The sequence below is a fragment of the Argentina silus genome, assembly GCF_951799395.1.
Source record: "Argentina silus genome assembly, chromosome: 1".
NCBI classification, from domain to species: domain Eukaryota; kingdom Metazoa; phylum Chordata; class Actinopteri; order Argentiniformes; family Argentinidae; genus Argentina; species Argentina silus.
In genome coordinates, this window is record NC_139655.1 from 4,040,117 (window position 1) to 4,059,405 (window position 19,289).

The window sequence follows — 19,289 nt, forward strand, 5'->3', positions numbered from 1 at the left end:
AGCCATGCCTGAGCAAACAGTCCCACCCGGAACCATCTCCACAAACAGCTCACAGGACTCACCTGCCTGCGCAGTTGTCCCTGGCAACCCCTCCCCGCAGAATACGCAGAGAACATTCTAAAAGAATATTCTAGAACTCTGTGTGCCCTCCTCCTATGTTCTACAGCCCCCTCAGTAACTCCTTTTCAATTAAATAAAATTAAGAGTTACAGTTGAATGATGACATCAACTTCAGCATAACATATTGGTTGCATAGTCTTTTCACTTTAATCAGATTTTGGTTGTGTTTATTGATCCAACTGTGTAATGTGAAACTGTATTGACTTTTTAGAATAACATTAAAAGGAATGGAAAAGGTTAGTCTTCAGTACGTTGACAAATTGCCACACAGTTGTTTGTGTGGCTGTACAAAGCGAGGGAAGTAATCAACATCTGCAATGTGGGAGAAGGCACCAGGAATCTAAACGATTGTTGTCTGTCGCGTTTTACAATCAGAAACTCTTATAAAAGTGTGTGCCGACATTTTACAGTGTGTATGGTAGAAAGGCATGCCATGAGAGCTGTGAAGGCATGGGCAAGAGAGGACAGGCTGCGTTAGAAGATGGGGTAAAAAACGGGAGGCGTCCTCATTCCTGAGGAGGAAATAGGCATTCCTGTAGCTTTACCATGGTAATGATGGCCTCTGTGTCATAACAGACACACTGTAGGAAAACAATGACCAAAATCACGGTGGGAGTCAGTTTGTACTGGCCTCAGACCAAGGAGTACATAGGATATAGAAGGGGGCTACTTCCCTTACTGTTCCCAATGATAGAAAGATGAAAGAAAGAATCCACAGACTCTTTTCTCCCTCTCCTCTCCTCTCCTCTGTCCACATGCACACTGGAGACATCTCCGGTACAAAGACAGAGCTGTTATATTTACAAAGGAAACATACAGTACCAGTCAAACGTTTGGACACACCTTCTCATTCAATGGTTTTTCTTTATTTTTTTTTAAATTATTTTCTACATTGTAGATTAATATTGAAGACATCAAAACTATGAAGGAACACATATGGAATTATGTAGTAAACAAAAAAGTGTTAAACAAACCAGAATATGTTTTATATTTTACATTCTTCAAAGTAGCCACCTTTTGCTTTGATGACAGCTTTGCACACTCTTGGCAAGTTTGTGTCCAAACTTTTGACCGGTACTGTAAGTGATGTAAAATATTCTGCAGCAATGTAACGACACAACTAAAGTTTGAATATATATGCCCAGTAGGTGTGGGTAGATTTCTAGAGTTTGGAGACCTACACTAAGATCTATAGAACTGTGCGACTTTTTTGTTGTTGTTTGGGGCTGGAAAAGGAGTATGTTTTAATTGTATTTGTTTATATTTAACCTTTGTTTATCCAGGGAAAACACACTGAGACCAAGGTTTTTGCAGGTGCGCCCTGTCCACAATGTCAATGAAATTACAAAACAACACATTACATATACAACATACATATACAACAACACAGTAACAAAATACAAAATATACACATTAATTAATCAAAACAAGAGCAGGCCTCTGTGAGCTGGTCCCTAACCAAGTACTTAAAACAACTATGTGGGACCACCCTGCAGATCTTTCCAAGTCTGAGGAGCTGGAAGCAGTTTTTTTCTGATTCTGTGGACACCCATGGGACATTAAAGAAGCAGCAAGCTCTGAGAGTGTGTCTGATCACCACTAGGTCGCCATGAAATCAATGATGTGAGGTAAAATAACTGCTTTATATACAATTAAAATCCAATGATAAGCCCTTCTCAAAGTCAAAGACTCCCAACCAACATACAAAAGAAAATGGTGCAGAGCAGAGTGATGAACCAAGTCTAGTGGTTTAAGAAGTGAGGTGCATCATAGTTGAGGAGAGAGAGGAGCATCGCCTGGACAATCTTAGCGCCTATCCTCCTATTCTCAAAGGTGAAGCAGGACTTATTTCTATACCAAAAAACTAGTACATAACTGCTGCCATCTAGTGGTTATTTGAGAAGCTATTGGAGATCTTCTATTTTTTTTTCTTCTTTGTCCTTGAACACCTAAAGGGCTGAAGGAGTAATGGAAGTCATTACATGTACATGGTCTTCACACCTTTGGTCTGATAAATAGCTTCCCTTTAACCAAAAATGTGCCCCATTCTTTACTGTTGCTGCATCTTGAGCAGAAGCTTATTAAACAGCAGAAAAAGAGCAACCTATATACCCACTCAGCGGGTCTTCACACGTTCACACGTCCCTGACAAAAAGGCCGTTGCGTTCACAACGTCAGAGTTACAGCCTGTTTGGTTTATGTTCTTTTCAGAGCAGAGCGATTTGACTGTAATTCAGTTGCTGATTGGGCAAGAGAAAGAACAGGGTGAGTTTCCTCCTATGGTAAGTCATAATTACCACAGGACAGAAATAGATTTAATGAACTCCACTTCTCCTCCTCCAGTCTTAACACAGACAGCATGGCTCTGTTCCAAACCCTGATCTACACAACTGGATGGGTGAAAACAAGGATTCCCCTTCTCCGCTTTCATGGGTCCTGTCAAGTCAGATCACAGTTTATTCCAATGAAGGAATGAAGGACGGCAGGGTGCAGACTGCAGGGGTATTTGAACAGGACCCAGTCCATATAAACATTCTGTTTCTACCTGGACTTCCTTTTTAGAGCCACAAGACAGAGTGGAAAACATTATACTTTTACGCAGCCTGTTAGCACACACTCCAGAGTTGAGTCAGAGTCTCCATATGGGGTTGTGGTTCCTGTTTATTTGAGCCACACTGTACATCTGTAGACTATCTGTCAATGTGACTCATGGAATGCATGGAAGTCACACATACGTCTGAATGATGAGTAACAACTCATACATTAGTAACATATCCTACTCCAAATCACCCAACAAATAATCAACAACTTATTACCAATGAGACATTGTTTCCACAGATGTGTGGTTTAAATGTAGTGGATCTTGGGGCTCTTCTGACGTGAGTGTTCACTTTGTTGAGAGTTGGTTTCCTTTCTTAAGCTGGTGGAAAATACTATAAAATATAATTTAAATATAATAAATAAACACACATACACATGCAGAACATGTTCATCTGCTCATTTAGGTCTTAGTCGAACAGTGGTACAATGGTCAACATATTTCTGATGAAATATGAAATATTTGAATAATCTTTGTGTTAGGATGCTTCAAGGAATCTCACCATAGAGAGCATGCATAGAGTATATGCTCTGAATGAAATATTCTTCAATTCTTATATCAAGATATAGATCATATTTGTTTTAATTTCTTCATTCTCCATGAGTTGACAGGTTTAACCACACAAACAAAGCAAAATGAATATCCAATTACCTATATTCATTACTAATAATAACAATTTCCCAAATCTACAAACAATGAACCTGGTTGAGGTCAGGTACTCCAATAGTACAACATCTATGAGATGCGAGCACCACTAATTGCATGTTAGAGTGTTAGAAACGGGTTGATCCTGTTTGTGTTGTGAAATTATGTCCATGACTGAATAATAGTTGGGTTTCAGGTCTGTCAGCATCATAAGCTGTCAGGTAATGGTCACCAGGGAGGATACACTAAGGGTTTAGGCCTGTCAAAAGTAAGTACTGTATGTATATTATACTGTATATTACCAAGCAATATGTTTTGGTTTATTTAGCAAAGATCTTACATATAATATGGCCATAACATCAACATCAATAGCTTTGACACGTGAGGCCTGTTAGCTGATTCTCATTAATGGCTGAACAGTTCCACAGCAGTTCCCTACCGCTGAATTGTCGTGTTATGGACATGAGTGGCTGGCTGAGAAATCATCCTCAATCCTCACACTGATCTTGTGTCCATGTAAGTAAACAACAGCAAATTACTTTCAACTGCATTTTACATTTACATTTATGGCATTTAGCAGACGCCTTTATCCAAAGCAACAACAACAAATACATTTGTTTAAGTAAGTGAATCATCTATCCATCAGCCATCATAAGATAAAGTAATCAATGCTCAGACCAGGGGCCATAGGCAGTCACAATGCTAGAAGAAGGATTTTTTTATTTTTTATTTATTAACAGGAGAGAAACTAGTACAGGGGTATAATAGTGGGGGTGAAGAGGTATTTAGGAAGGAACGTTAAGATGTAGCCTGAAGAGATGGGTCTTCAATCTATGGCAGAAGATTGGTAGTGACTGCAAGGTCATAGGAGCAACTTGGACATTGGAAATCACTAAATGACTAGAAATGCTCTAACACGTTTTTCATTGTCATTTTTGACTGTCACAAGTTTCATATCCAAGTTGTCTCCGAAATAATGAGAGCTTCGAAGTGCGCCAGCTCCTTTTACATTTTATAGCATTGTTTCAATATCCACAATATCACCATGGCTACCTCATCACTTTCACTTCCATACATCATAAACACTCTTCAAGATATTGTAGATATTTTTTAAAACGTGTTTTTCAAAAATGAAAACGTTGCTAGACCAATGGAAGGACTCTGATGACACCAATGGATCATGGGAAGAGGGAGGGGGGTTGTGGAACCAAAGAGAGCGTGAAAAGGTGAAAGGAGAGGGGGTCATGCACGCTCCAGATCAGTACTCCTATCCCACGCGGGCTGGCAGGGCTGTCTGTCTCTGTTGGTATGTCAACCATCCCATTCCTCTTTGTCCACTTCTCAAAATAACCCCCCAGCAGCAGCTGAGACAAAGCCTGAGAGACAGTTAGGGCACGGGCGCAAGCAGCCGGGCGGAAAATGGAAGCAGAGAGCGACCCCACAGGATAGTGATTTTAGATTTAACCCATAAACACTTTGGGCAGTAGTGCCTGTGATGTGAGACCACTGGGCGGTGTGTTGACCAACTGTCATTAAAATGGAGATTCACTTGTGCCATGGCTGTGAAAGGGCTAGTGAGTCTCGAATCATGTCACACTGCTGTACATACATAGGGACTGGGGTGTGGGGGCATGGGGAGGGGATACACAGGGTGAGTTTGGAAACACAGAGAAGGTTTGACCCTTTTTGCATAATTTCCACCCCCCAAACCAACGGTTGTTTTGATCCATCTTCCAGCCCTCTCTCCATTGTAACCCGGGCCATCTCTGCCATCATACAGCCCCCAGAGAGGCATGGAGGCTGGGGACAAAAGCCCACTCTGGCATACCTGCTACTGCTGCTCCTGCTACTAATGCTGTTACTGCTGCTGACATGGTTCCAGCTGAGAGGAAACAATCTGAGAACCCTGATCCACCATGTTTCATAACTAGATAATGCAGCCTGAGAGACTGCTCATACACAGACACAGACACATACACAGACAGACACACACACACACACACACACACACACACACACACACACACACACACACACACACACACACACACACACACACACACACACACACCAGTCCCCTCTGAATAGTCCTCCATAATAACCAACTCAGTCTCCTAACTCCCGCCGTGCAATCGCCCCAACCACGCCTGAATATGTCTCTGTGGAGCACAGATGGGTGTTGTGACAGGGAGAGCACAATGCCACAGCAGTGGGAGACCCAGTGCTGTATAGAAGGTGCCTTTCATGGTATAGCCTGCTGACCCACATACTGTACACACATCACTGCTCCAGTAATTTCACACTATACAGTCAAAGCGTGTTATTGTGTCCCTGCTGATAACTCAGATGGGGAGGTGGCTGCATGGCTGGCTGCTTTTTAGAGATTGTCATGACGGCGGCCCTGCACTTAGAGACTATGGCAATGGCAGGTGTAGGCTGATACTATTTAATATCACTTATGTCATAAATAATACATGCAACACTGAGGAGTCAACGTTATATAACATAACGCTGTGATGTTATAGCCATACCTCGCTGTTGTGTCCTCTCTACAGTGATGTTGGGGTCAAACCAAAGTACTGGGTTAAGTGGGACAAATGCATCCAGCAACCACATAACAATCCCTACTAAGTGAATTGCAGGGGGACCAATTTGTTAGGCTACATTCTTTCCCGGAGGAGAATCACTATGACAACAGGCCTTTAAAGCTCTGGGGCACCGAGAGAAATTAGGAGGATGTGAGCAGACACAAAAAGCCAGCCTGCAACCATCTCTGTAACAACTGGTCTCAGGTGCAGTTATAAAGAGTGAAAAAAACGTAGATTTGTCACCATTATTGATGAGACCTATAGGCTACTGATACATATGTATATGTTGTCAGTTTATAAGAAATACAGTGCCCTCTTCCAAGTATTGGAAAGAGGAAGCATTTTGTCTTCTTTGAACTTCTATACTCCAACAGCTTGGATTTGAAATCAAATAATTACTACGGGGTCAACGTAGAGGTTCTCAGCTTTAATTCAAAGGTATTTTTTTTCAGATTGGGTTCATCATTGAGAAAGTACAACATTTTTTAACCCCCCCCCCCCCCCCCCCCCCCCTATTTCAGGGCGCCAGAGCTCAGTATAATGTCCAAATAAAGCACTCATGTTTAGTATTTGGTTGACGATCCTTTGCATCCAAGAACTTTCTGAAGTATGAGACCCATTGACCCCCACCAGAAGCTGGGTATATTCTTGGTAATGCTCTGCCAGGCATGTTCTGCAGCCATCGTTCAAATCAAATCAAAGTTTATTCGTCATATACACAGAATACAGCTGCAGACTTGCTTAGGGCAAGCTAGCTCCTCAACAGTGCAACAAAGTAATAATAATAAAAACAATAACAAAAGGTAGCAAAAGTGTTACGCAGCAGAAACACAATAGTAGAGTGAGTAATAGCAATAGTAGTATGTAAAAGTATGCAATTATGTGTGTGTGTGTGTGTGTGTGTGTGTGTGTGTGTGTGTGTGTGTGTGAGAGAGAGAGAGAGAGAGAGAGAGAGAGAGTGAGAGAGAGAGAGAGAGAGAGAGAGAGAGAGAGAGAGAGAGAGAGAGAGAGAGTGCAAATGTACAATGTGCAATGTCATTTGTTGTTGTTTGTTTTGAGGGCCAGTCAAGAGCTTTCCACTTTTTGGCCCTGAAAAACTCATGCTTGGGGTCATTGTCTTACTGTATGCTGAAGCGCTAGCCAATGAATTTGGAGCCATTTGCTTGTACTCGAGCAGACAAGATGTTTCTGTACACTTCAAAATAAATTCTGCTGCTGCTGTCAGCAGTAACATCATGAATTAAAACAAGTTAGCCAGTTCTTGGCAGCTACACGTGATAATATTAATCTTATCTGTCCCCAAGACAGACCTCTGCAGGCTTTTTAGATACTTAACAGTGAAGATGTATCCTGCAGATGGTTGTCTCTGACACATTGCTCTAAACCGCGCCTCTATCTCTGTTTGGCCCCACAAAGACCGGGGCTTAGAGGCTAAAAGCCAGAGTTTTAAGCACCGAATCGGCCCGAGGAGTATGCATTGCTTTAAGCCTGGGTGTGACTGTGAAAAAGCAATTGGCCATGGCACACATTGGTATTGTATGCATCGCTACACCCGGCTATGGAAAGCCGGTTATTGAGACCTACACGCTACTGTCTCCACCCAATATTACTGCAGACCTCTGGGGGAGGGAGCAACTCACAGAAACCACCTAAAAAAGGAACACTGTCTGTGTTGTGTGTGGATAGACCCCCTCTAATCTATCTGAATTACACTAACTCTCACATCTGTGTGGTCTCCTGGAATTCAGCCAAAGTAATCTGACAAAAGATGCGAACACATGATAAATCAAGAAGACAATTTGACATATATGCACAAGCACAAACAGACCTTCTATTGCTAGCTCACCAATCCTATGTCACCCACTTATTTTCAGCAATGGGACAGAGTGGAAAATCTGCACTGAGCCAGAATGAAGTGTAATATGGTTGCCAATCGTTATACAACACACCAGGCTTTCAGTGACATCACAGGAAATCAGGGGTGAGTGCTAATTTGAACAACACCTCACACTCACCAATCAAGCTTTCTCTCCAGGCGCCATCATCCCAATAACTGATTTGTGTCCTTGAGCACCAGTGAGAAAGTGGAGCAAATTAAAAAAAGAGAAAAGGGATGCCGTCCTATTGACTTGTAGGCCTAGTCAGAATTCAACTAACTTAAAACTATTGGTTTGACATTCTACAATTCTACAATTTTACTAAACCACAAAACACAAAATGTTACATGGGGGCAGCTTGTGGGCAGAGGAACGCATGCCAATTTCATAAGCAGTATTACTTCCAGAAAAGGTTACTGAAGAAACTTTGTGGGCTTGCAAAGTCCTATGTAGGTAGTTGATAAGTACAAAGTTGGACTGGTGTGTCATTACATTTTATTTATTTTAAGCTTACAAAAAAAGTTTAAAAAAGGAGTTTGAGTATGACCGTAGCAACAGTATGCTGTTCATCGGAACCAATGTAAATTCATGCAACTTTAAATGCTGATAGATTAAACAAGTCTAAATAGTATCAAAAGATGTATAGAAGTCCCTTAAGTGGGGTCAGTCTAAACCTCTTAAAGTTGGACTGAGGTGTCAAGCTTAAAAGGTGAAAGAGTTGGAAGTGCATCATATGAAATCAATGGTCCCCATAGAAACCTGGGTAGACAAAACAAAGTGAGCTAATCTTATCATGGTAGCGGATAAAGATTAAACTAGTGCCTGAATACATACAGACATGCTTTTAATGTATGCTCCCTCAAGATCACTCAGGTCCTCTCTCTGGCACTGGCCTTTCAGTTGTTCCCTGGGTGAGGACAAAGAACCACGAAGAGGCGGCAATTAGTGTCCATGGTCCTCGCCTCTGGAATAGCCTGCCAGAGGAGCTGAGGGCGTCACAATCTGTAATCACCTTTCGAAGAAATCTTAAGACATAGCTTTTTATCTTATCATTCTCTTAATCCATCTTGTTTTAATCTACTCTCTTCTACTGTGCTGCACTGGTCTCTCTGTCTCACCATGTCTCGTATTTCCTATACTATCATTTCCTTATATTACCGTTTATTTTCACTGTATTGTTATATTTCCTTATATTGTTAAGCACCTTTTTTTGCACAAAAGGCGCTATATAAATAAAATCTAATTTGATTTGATTTAAAGTTGGTTTGGTGATGTTTGATTTAAAGTTGAATATTGATGTCTTCAATATTAATCTACAATGTAGAAAGTAATAAAAATAAAGAAAATCCATTGAATGAGAAGGTGTGTCCAAACTGACTATATATATATATATATATATATATATATATATATATATATATATATATATAGAGAGAGAGAGAGAGAGAGAGAGAGAGAGAGAGAGAGAGAGAGAGAAAGAGAGAGAGAGAGAGAGAGAGAGAGATAGATAGATAGATAGATAGATAGATAGATAGATAGATAGATAGATAGATAAAGATAACGGTTAGATAAAGCAAGCCCACTAATATTAATAAGAAGAGTGAGGAAGAACAATAATTGGACTTGCTGGAGCAACCCCACTAAATATCAAGAGTTGGACTTGCTGAAGCAAGCCAACTCATTCGGATTTGTATTTGGCGCGATTGACACCGGTCCGCGACCCCCTCAGCCAATGAAAGGACACTATGGCTAGGCACGCCTTTAGTGTAATCAATCTGAGGATCAGCGCGTGTGTTCATACACTGTCATTTGTGCACAGACAAGACGAGACACAGTGAGTTTGAGTCACAGCGCAAAGCCGCTCTGAATGAGCACTGAAGTTTTGCCCTACCGTGAGAAGAAGTCCGAAACATTGGGACAAAGGAGGGACATGAGCGAGAGATTTGTGGTTGTCCCTGTTGGGCAGTGCGACGACCAGTGCTCTAAAGTGGTCAACAATGACCCTGGACCCGACAGCGGAGGGGCGGTGGGCGACTCCACGGACCCGCAAGACGAGGTTCCTATCCTCGAGTACAGTAGAGAGCCCAACAAATACGGTAAGGCTTTGATGATGTTCCCGGCTTCAGGCTCCCATTCAGCCCGTTGTTATCTAGCAGGGAATAGGAATTGCATTTCGCTTGGGTCTGGTTATGTAACTAACGGGGGTCTGGGAACTTGTGTACCGTACAATATGTACAGTAGGCTGCATCTTTTGAGGGTACTGTACGCGTTTGTGCTCCTGATTTTCCAAAATAGTTTGTCTTGTGGTAGTAGTAGTGATAATCCTACCTACTTTTACAAATTAGTTTGTTTATGTTAGTTAATAGTTACCCATGTTCTTATCCTATTTGCAGTGAAGTATTTGGTCCGAATCATCTGTTTCACATTATAGCTGTCTTGTTATCCTACAGGTGCTTATCATGAATTCTGTATTTATAGTTTGATTGTGTCCCATTGTTAAACATCCCTGCCACGCTGCTGCTTAGCAACAGGTTAGTGAAAGTGCTGGAAAAATGGTATGGCCAAGCATCAATAGAGAAAGACAGGTAGACATAACACAGTCACACAGACGTCATTCACAACACCTTTGCCAGTTCAGTTTTAAAAGAGTGCTGCTATCAGTGACATTAGGAAATAGATGTTGTCCAGTTCCCATGTTTTCTTGTCTAGGCCTCAGCTGGTGTCCTCTCAAATCTGCTGCATCAGTTTATTTTTGGGGAAGTGGCTGATAGTGAGCTAGCATGCAATAACTGGTCAGCTCACATGCTAGACATAATAATCCTTCCTGAGTGTGTTCGGGGGCGAGCCCATCAACTCCCATTTAGAGTAAGAAGCAGCATGGAATCATGCTCATAGAACCATTATTAAAAGGGCAAGTTGGTACATGAGGCTCTTTTCCGTTGTTTTAGATGAGGTTATTGACAGCCATTCAAATTAGTTATGAAAGGTGTCAATTGAGTTGGTGTGTGTGTGCGTGTGTCTACGTGTGTGTGTACTGTATGTGCTCTTTTGCAGATCTTCAAGTATTTATTACATAATTTCTTGATGACTTCAAGACAGTACTTGTAGCTTTACAAATGAAATGCCCAGGATGGTTAGGTAGCTTGTTCTGATACTTCAGTTCAAAAGCTTCAGTTAATAAACTGTCTAGCTCAGCACTGCCATGGAAATATACATTTTCTTTCCATTTTTATCCTGATAGAAGCCGTGTCTGGTTGAAAGAAAAAGGCCATAACAATGCTCCACTTTATCTTGACCCAAAATGTCTCTAGGCTATCCTGTTCTCCTAAATTCTGATATCATCATCCTCTATCTTACTCCTTCACCAAACTTGGCTTTTGATTAATGCATGAATGATAGCTTGATTGAAATGGTTGATCTATTCTAATGTATTTAGTGGTATAAGAGCCCAAGCAGGCAAAGCAAATCATACTCTTCAGTCCGGAGAATGGTGGGTGGGGTAGGAGATATTACCAAGGTATCATCTTATCTTGAAATGGCTTGAGAGATTGGCCATTTCCCATTACATTGATAGGGACTGCAGTGCTTTGGGGTATTATCAGTTCACATTTTGATCTTGGTAGCAGCCACACAGCCTCCCTCAAAGTTGCAAGACAGCCCTTTCAAATAAAATATGTTTACTACCATAGATCTGCATATATTGTAGTAGAAATTGGTGTGAGGTGCTTGTGATCCTAAACGATTGTAAAAAGAAAACACAACAAAAAACACACTAATACAGTAAGTTATAAAAAAAAGAAAACCCTCTAAAGTTCCATGATGGAGGGAATCTTTTTCTGTCTATTATCAGTTTCTCGAATCAATTGCACCTTTTATACTCATCATGACCTATTAATATCTGGCGTGAAATATCAAGATTTCTTTCAGCAGAGAAAAATGCTCCGTTGGCCTAAGCCTAGACCTTGTCCAAAAATAACATGGGGAGCACATCTGGTTCTCTTGAAGCTCATCGACTCAAATCATGGAAGATGAGGTGGAAGAAAATGTGTTGACCAGCACTTATGCAGAACAGATTGACCTCTGTTCTTGTATAGTCTTACGGAGTATCAATTAGGCTTATCTGATGACCCACTGCCTGTATGTCCCTGCCTAATTGAACAGTGCATGTATTTGGTAGGACCTGCAGAGAGGACTCATGTCTGAGCTGTCTGAGACAGCAGGGATTACAAAAGGATTGATGAGAGCTGTTTGGGTGATCTGGGTAATGTAGTCTAACCTTGATAGGATGAGATGGCTCGACAAAGGCACTGTCATGGGTCTCTATCTTTCTCTCTCTCTCTCTCTCTCACACACACACACACACACACACACACTGTTGGCCATGACAGTTGAGAGATAAGCAAGTCATGGGTTTGGAAATGAAGTGGACCTAGCTAGTTGCATAGGTCTCTGTTTCGTCACAGTAGCCAGCTTGTCTGTTCTCTGAAACAGTTTATAATGTGGTTATTAGGCTTATCTGAGATCTCCACAGGAGATCTTATCCATTTAGTACCCCTGCCACACATCTCAGATGTATCAGCTGACCTTTAATGGAGATAATGGCTAAATGCTGTAGAACTGATGCAGAGTCAGCATCCCTTGGCCCTAATCCATACGGCAATGTAACATTCTGACCCTCCTTTTTGTAAACGCGTCATAATTTGAGTCAATCACCGAACAGCTAACAAAGTCATCATGCTGTATCAGTGCTAGGATGGGCCTACAGGTCATTTCCCTAACTTTCACCGAATGGTCATTCCCTGCACTTTTTACATTTACTTGCTAGTTTGAGGGTTTGAGTATCTGTCGGACTCAGATTGAGTCTTGTTGTTCGTGATATAGCCTAAGCCGAGGCCCTATGTTGTGGTAATATATGCAGCCATGTTTGCGTCAGGGTTCCCTAGGGTTGATGAGGTAGAGGGGGTGTGTGGAACTGGGCCCTTTGCCCCTTGGGTATCATGTAATGCCCCAACTTCTTTATTTGGACCTTCCTGTCAGCACAATGTGAACAACTGGGCTCAACTCAGGCATCTCCTGTGTAGGCTACGTTCTCTGTCTGCAGTTGCCTGCCTGCCTACCCTGCCCTGCCGTGCCTGTGTGTGATGTTTGTTCCAATATGCACCCCGTTTACGTGCACTTCAGAAGGGAGTGTCCTTGTTTCACCGTACCAGAGCACAGAGGCCCCCGCCAATTTTCCACCATTTTCTGGATGTGTTTTCCTCAGTTTACCCCAGACCTGCTGTTTCCATCACATTCAAACTCTGCAGTGTTCCTTTTCTTTCCAAAGCTCGCCATCACATTATGTCATTTTAAATAACAAGATAAGCTAATGGGTGTCGGTCATGACCTATGAGTCAGACAGTGACACTCGTATACAGAGCAGGCCAAAGTAATCAACCTGCCATCCTGTACCTCTATCAATCACAGGTCCCTTGACCTGTGTTTACCACTGCTATCTCAAAACAACTAGTCACTCATAACATGTAGTTCCTCTAACTCTACATTTGAAACTGGACATTTTTGTATTTTTCCATTGCTTGTGCAGAAACATGTGTAAGCAACTGTTTGTCATTTCAGCCGGTCATTTCCACTCTTTTACATTTACATTCTTTTGTGATGGTGATTACTGTTCTCAGACTAAGCATAGAATGGTGTTATTTGGACCTGTGGTGAGGACATCAGTTGTGGTACTATTCCACTGTCTCTTTTGCCACCGGTGCTTGGCCCAAAGCCTCAGACTTTTGTGTTTCCATCTCAGAGAATTGCCCCAAAAAGCCCAGGACCATGGCCCCAAGGTCCAACCCTGATCTGGGACCTTGGGGATATTTCTGGGACTTTTTTTGTTGGACTTGTGTGGGGTTCAGTCCTCCCGCTATTTGGCTAGGCTAGTCGGACTGCTAATTCTTATATTACAAAAGCGTGAAAACACAATATAAATCGTTAGAGGAGGCTCAGGTCCTTTGGCATGTGCAGGACTCTGCTGAACATGTTCTACCAGTCAGTGGTGGTCAGCGCAGTGCTGTATGTGGTGGTATACTGGGGGGGGGGGGGGGGGGCAGCATCAAGGAAGGTGACAGGAAGTAAATGACACCAAGAGGCTGAACAAGCTTATAAGGAAAGCTGGTTCTGTCCTCGGTGTCACCCTGGACACTGTGGAGGAGGAGGCCAATAGGAGGATGAGGACCAAACTCCTGGCCATCATGGACAATCCCTCCCATTCCCTACATGACACTGCGGCAGAGCAGAGAAGCTCCTTTAGCAACAGATAAACCACATTGCACTAAGGAGCGCTATAGGAGATCTTTTCTGCCTGCCGCAATAAGACTGTACAACTCCTCCTCCTGCTGGCTCGAGTGGGGTAATCAGAGTCAGGCTGGGGGATGTTAAATCATACTGGATTGTTCTTACTCTATATAATGTTTCAGATGTCTATTTTATTCTATTGTCACTTTATTTTATTGTTGTTTGTGATGTGAGCTGCTGTAAAGCCTACATTTTTCCCTCTGGCATCAATAAAGTACCTATCTATTTATCTATCTAGTTACTAGTTACTGGTCACGTTAAGAAGCATTTATATATACAGCTGCGGGTAAGCACCCGTTACATGTCAAGGGAAATGTGACTGGCTCATCTGGCTTGCTAACTGAACAATCTATACTAGTTTTCGTGTACATTTCCAAATTAAATAAATGCCTCACATTCAACCACACAACTCCTTTGCTAGTGGTGTAAACACAATGCATCATAAAAAAACAGCAGTGCTTGGGCCTGGAGTGTTGAGTGGGACCCAACTTTTACAAGTGAATGGGTGTGACCATGACTACACTGGAATTGTAACTGGAGGACACGTGAGGCTTCGGTCTCTCCATGGATGTGTCTCCTACCAGTTGTTTTCACAGTAAGTTAGTGACCGACTAGTGGTCTGAGCAACATCAATTGCCACTGTAGGGTTGGTTGTGACACTGTAGGGTTGGTTGTGACACCAGAGATGATTCAACTTCATGAGGCATCTGTTACAAAAGAGAGGAGTGTCACCTGATCCTGCCACAGATGGCTTAGCCAATGACAGATGGGCATGTGCGGTGAAATTTGAGAGGGTCGGGAAGTGGGTACTCATGCGTGCAATCATCACAGACCACAAGTCACCTAGAAGTACAGTAACACGGGAAATCCCTTTTCCTAGCACCCAAATACTGGATGGAGGAATAGCATGTTATAAACGTATACAGCCTGATATAATCAAGGGGAACTGTAGCCCACTTTTCTTTTATGCTTTGGACACATTTTAGGAGACTTGTTTTCAACCTGTAAAAAATGTCATGGAAATTATTCAAAGCTTTTATGTGTTCACTTAAATGGTGTGTTCACTGGAAAATGTGACTGGGGATAAGACCTGGTTTTAGTTTGAATTGTTTTTCAAATGAATTATTACTGTCTATGAATTATAGAGTTGCCAGGCAGCACTGGTAATTTTCTCAAAGGAATGGTAACCCTGCCATAGTCTTTTTTATAGCTTTCGTTAATGTCATGGTACAGCATTGGTAGTAGGCCTATAGATAGATACATTGACCATTTTTAAAAAAAGGTTACTTTCCGTTTATAGTCCGTTTATGGGCTTTCGTCACCTCCCGCAATGAAGCACTTAAGGGGATGAGCCTTACAGCAATCACAGCTCTGAGGCTACCCAACTACAGAACAGGGCTTGTAAATGGTAATGGTGGTGTACTTTCTCTGATGGTCAAAGGGTGGCAGCAGTGTCTCAAGTCAAATCATGTAGCCAGTCCCAGGGCTGCTCTGATCCTATTTACTGACGAGGAAAGAGAGTGGCAAAAACCTGCACCTTGTGTATAAGTCAGCGTATGTTTGTGTTTTCCTATTATGCTGCTGACACACTGTAGCAGATTACACCTGAGTGCTTATATACTGTCACAACTCTTACTGTTTGTTGTGGTTTCACATCTCAGTGGAAGCGTAGGGGCTCTTTCCCACTTCAATATCAAAGGGGTCATTGGCAGAGACTGTAAGCTTCTCAATGAACAGGAACCAGGAAGGAAGAGTAAATAAGCATAGGGAAAGCTGATCCGTTAGCCGTGCATGTCTGCTGTCCTTGGGCTGCTCCAGCTGGATCCATTAAGGAAACCCTATCTCTACACGTTTCAGATCTTTCCTCATAGCTCGATATTCCCTATTCCGGGACAAGATATACAACCCACACTGCCAGGAATAAAATAAAAATACATTGTGTCTGTTTGGTTTGGTGAACTTTATCAATGTTCCATCTCCTTAACAAATACAGCTTTTAGTTTATTACATGTTGTTTTATAATGCAAGCCTAACAAATGGTTATGGTTTATGGCCAAATGTTACAACTTAATACTACCGTTTTGTTTTGACCGACCATACTGTTTTCATAGCGTGACCTGACCACATGGAATGAATGACATGGATATTGAATCAGAAACATAATTGCCATGGAGCAGGAGCAAATACTGTAGCTCACCTGCAAAACAAGGCCCTCACCCCACTCGGAATATTGCATCAACCAATCTATTCAAACCACCTGGTTGCTAAAGGAGATATGTCTATCTTTTGATTGTTTCAGCCATATTATTGATGATACTTGCATACCCTAAGAGATACGCTCTGAAGATGTGCATTCCAGTGTGGAGCTCACGTAGCATGACCTAAAAGTAAGGACTTTTAGACACCCCAAAGTTGAACCCTTATTGACCTGACCCCTCTTGCTACATGGCTGGTCAATGATTCTCACAGGTCTGTGCAATTGTAAACTTATAGCTGTTCCTTGAAATAATTTCACATTCTTGACTTGTGCTTTAATCTTGAGGTGTGCTTTACAGTGGCACAGTGGAACGTACGGAGTCATCTCAAAAGTGTGAACCTTGCCCACTCAGTGCACAGTATTTTGAATGAATACTCGCCCAGGTCTGTTGTTAAACACCCCGGTTGCCTTACCCTACAATCCCTCTAGAGTGGCTTTAGAATGAATAGTGGGATTCTCTAAGTACACAAATGAAATCCCTCATGATTAGAAATTCCTCCTGTGTCAGAGAGGAGGCAGTTATGATCTCCCCCTCTCCCCTCAGGCTGAGGTACACTCACTGGCAGCGTGGGAACTCTTCTGCGTGGGCTCTTCTGTTCCAATATCCAGCTAGCATATACCCAGCTACTAATACTAGCTAGCATAGACTGAAACCATGTACAGTGAAGCCTGTTTTTGAATACATACTGTACAAAAGTTTGGATTTGAAATCAAACAATTACTATAAGGTTAAAGTCGATTCTCAGCAACATATTTGTGTACATATTGGTTTCACCATGTAGAAATCACAACGCGATGGATACATAGTCCCCCTATTTTAGGGCACCAAAAGTAATGGGACAGATTCATATAATAATCCAAATTCAGCACTATGTTTAGTACTTGGTCGACAATACTTTGCATGCAATAACTGCCTGAAGTCTGCGACCCATTGACCTCACCAGACACTGGGTATCTTTTCTGGTGATGCTCTGCCAGACCTATACTGCAGGCCTCTTCAATTGTTTATTTAATTCAATTGGATTTAAATCTGAAGATTGACTTGGCCAGTCAAGACCTTTCCACTTTTTGACCCTGAAAAACTCCCTAGTTGCTATGGCAGTATGTTTTAGGTCATTGTTGTACTGCATGATGATGAAGAGCTATCCAATGAATTTGGAGGCATTTGCTTGTACTCTGGCAGACAATATGTTTCTGTACACTTCTGTGCTCTGCCGTCAGCAGATACATCATCAATGAAGACAAGATAAGCCAGTTCTAGTGGCAGCCATACATGCCCAAACCATCTAATCTGTCCACAAGACCTTTTTCCAGACCTCTGTAGGCTTTTTAGCAAACAGAAACCTGACCATCCTTTTTGAGGATAACTAGTGGTTTACATCTTGCACCATTTCCGATTGCTGAGCTCAGCAGTGCTTTTTTTTTCTTTTTAATGATGTTCCAAACTCTTTCGTCCTCATGTTGACAGACACCAAAGTCAGATTGCAAAAGGAAAGCTTAGAATCAATACTAGACTTTGACAGCTCTCTTATGCCTGCAAAATGATGTGACGGACTTACCAGAAACTCAATTGTCCCATTACTTTTAGTGCCCTGAAATAGGCGGACTATGGATAAAAACAGTTCTAAATGGTAAAACCAAAATCTCCGCAAAAACCCTCAACTAAAAGCTGAGACTCTCTGTTTTAACCTCATAGTAATTGCTTGATTTAAAATCCAAGCTTTTGGAGTATAGAGCCAAAAGAAAAAAAATGTTTCACTGTCCCATTACTTACTCAGGGTACCGTATTGCATTCTAGTGTGGATATTGAGCTATGTATAGCCTTTATCCCACACTAACACAGCCCTGGATGAAGACCTAAATGAAGAACTGCATGCTAAGTTCACTCAGTGGACCACCAGAGTCCTCAATAATGCATGAATCCTCAGGCTTAGTTCAGAAATGAAGATGCTGGAGGAGATGCTGGCATCTTGAAGGATGGGCTTAGTGTGTAGTAGGCCAACATCAAGCATTCCCACGTTGCTTATTATTATGTCCGCTCAGATTTGGCATTTAAGCCTTTTAATATGGGGGAGCACTCTGAGACATTGTGAGATGAGGTGAAAGAAGGGTAACTTCAGGAAAGCATTGTTCACTTGCTGCAGCCAATCAGATGCGGTCCTCTGTGGCTCAGTTGGTAGAGCGTGGCGCTAACAACGCTTAGGTTGTGGGTTTGATTCCTGCTGGGACCATATATACTGAAATGTACGCACTCACTGCAATGTAAGTCGCTTTGGATAAAAGCGTCAGCTAAATGGCGTATATTAAATGCCAGAGCCTTGGGTTGATGAGGCCTCTTCCTAGTTCCAGTTTCTCTGCCCTGCCCTGCCACGTCCTGACCGAGTCTGCATGCCTGGACACCTAATTCCAATTACAGCTTCCCAGAACTGGCAGCTGACAAGTGCCCTCTTTGTGTAGGCTATCTCATGAGTGCCATGACATTCAGATTCAGGGTCCGTCAACAGGGCCTTTTTACAGTGCAAGCTTGGACAGTGGGACTAGACAAGACTAGACTGGACTAGTATAGAGTAGAATAAAATACAATAGAATACAACTTTATTTGTCTGTATGATTCACCAATTAAGCCATAGACTACACTTAAATAATGGTGCAGTGACTGCCAGGGTAAAAAACAAGCAACCTTATGACACATCAGTTTATGGACATAGTGTATTGTGCGTTATGACTTGGCAGAAAACAGTAGTGGGAACATAGAGAGAACATAGCTTTGGCTGAAGAAACACAATGGAAGGAGCCTTTGTTTCATCACACTCTACACAGGAAACAGACAAGGCTGCGCCCTACAGTGAGAGTGAGATTGC

General features: G+C 42.1%; 1 protein-coding gene across 1 annotated transcript in view; it reads left to right on the forward strand.

Annotated features, from left to right (window-relative positions):
• slc12a7b (solute carrier family 12 member 7b) overlaps positions 1-19,289 on the forward strand; it is a 128,507-nt gene that overhangs the window by 72,074 nt on the left and 37,144 nt on the right. The window lies entirely within an intron of this gene.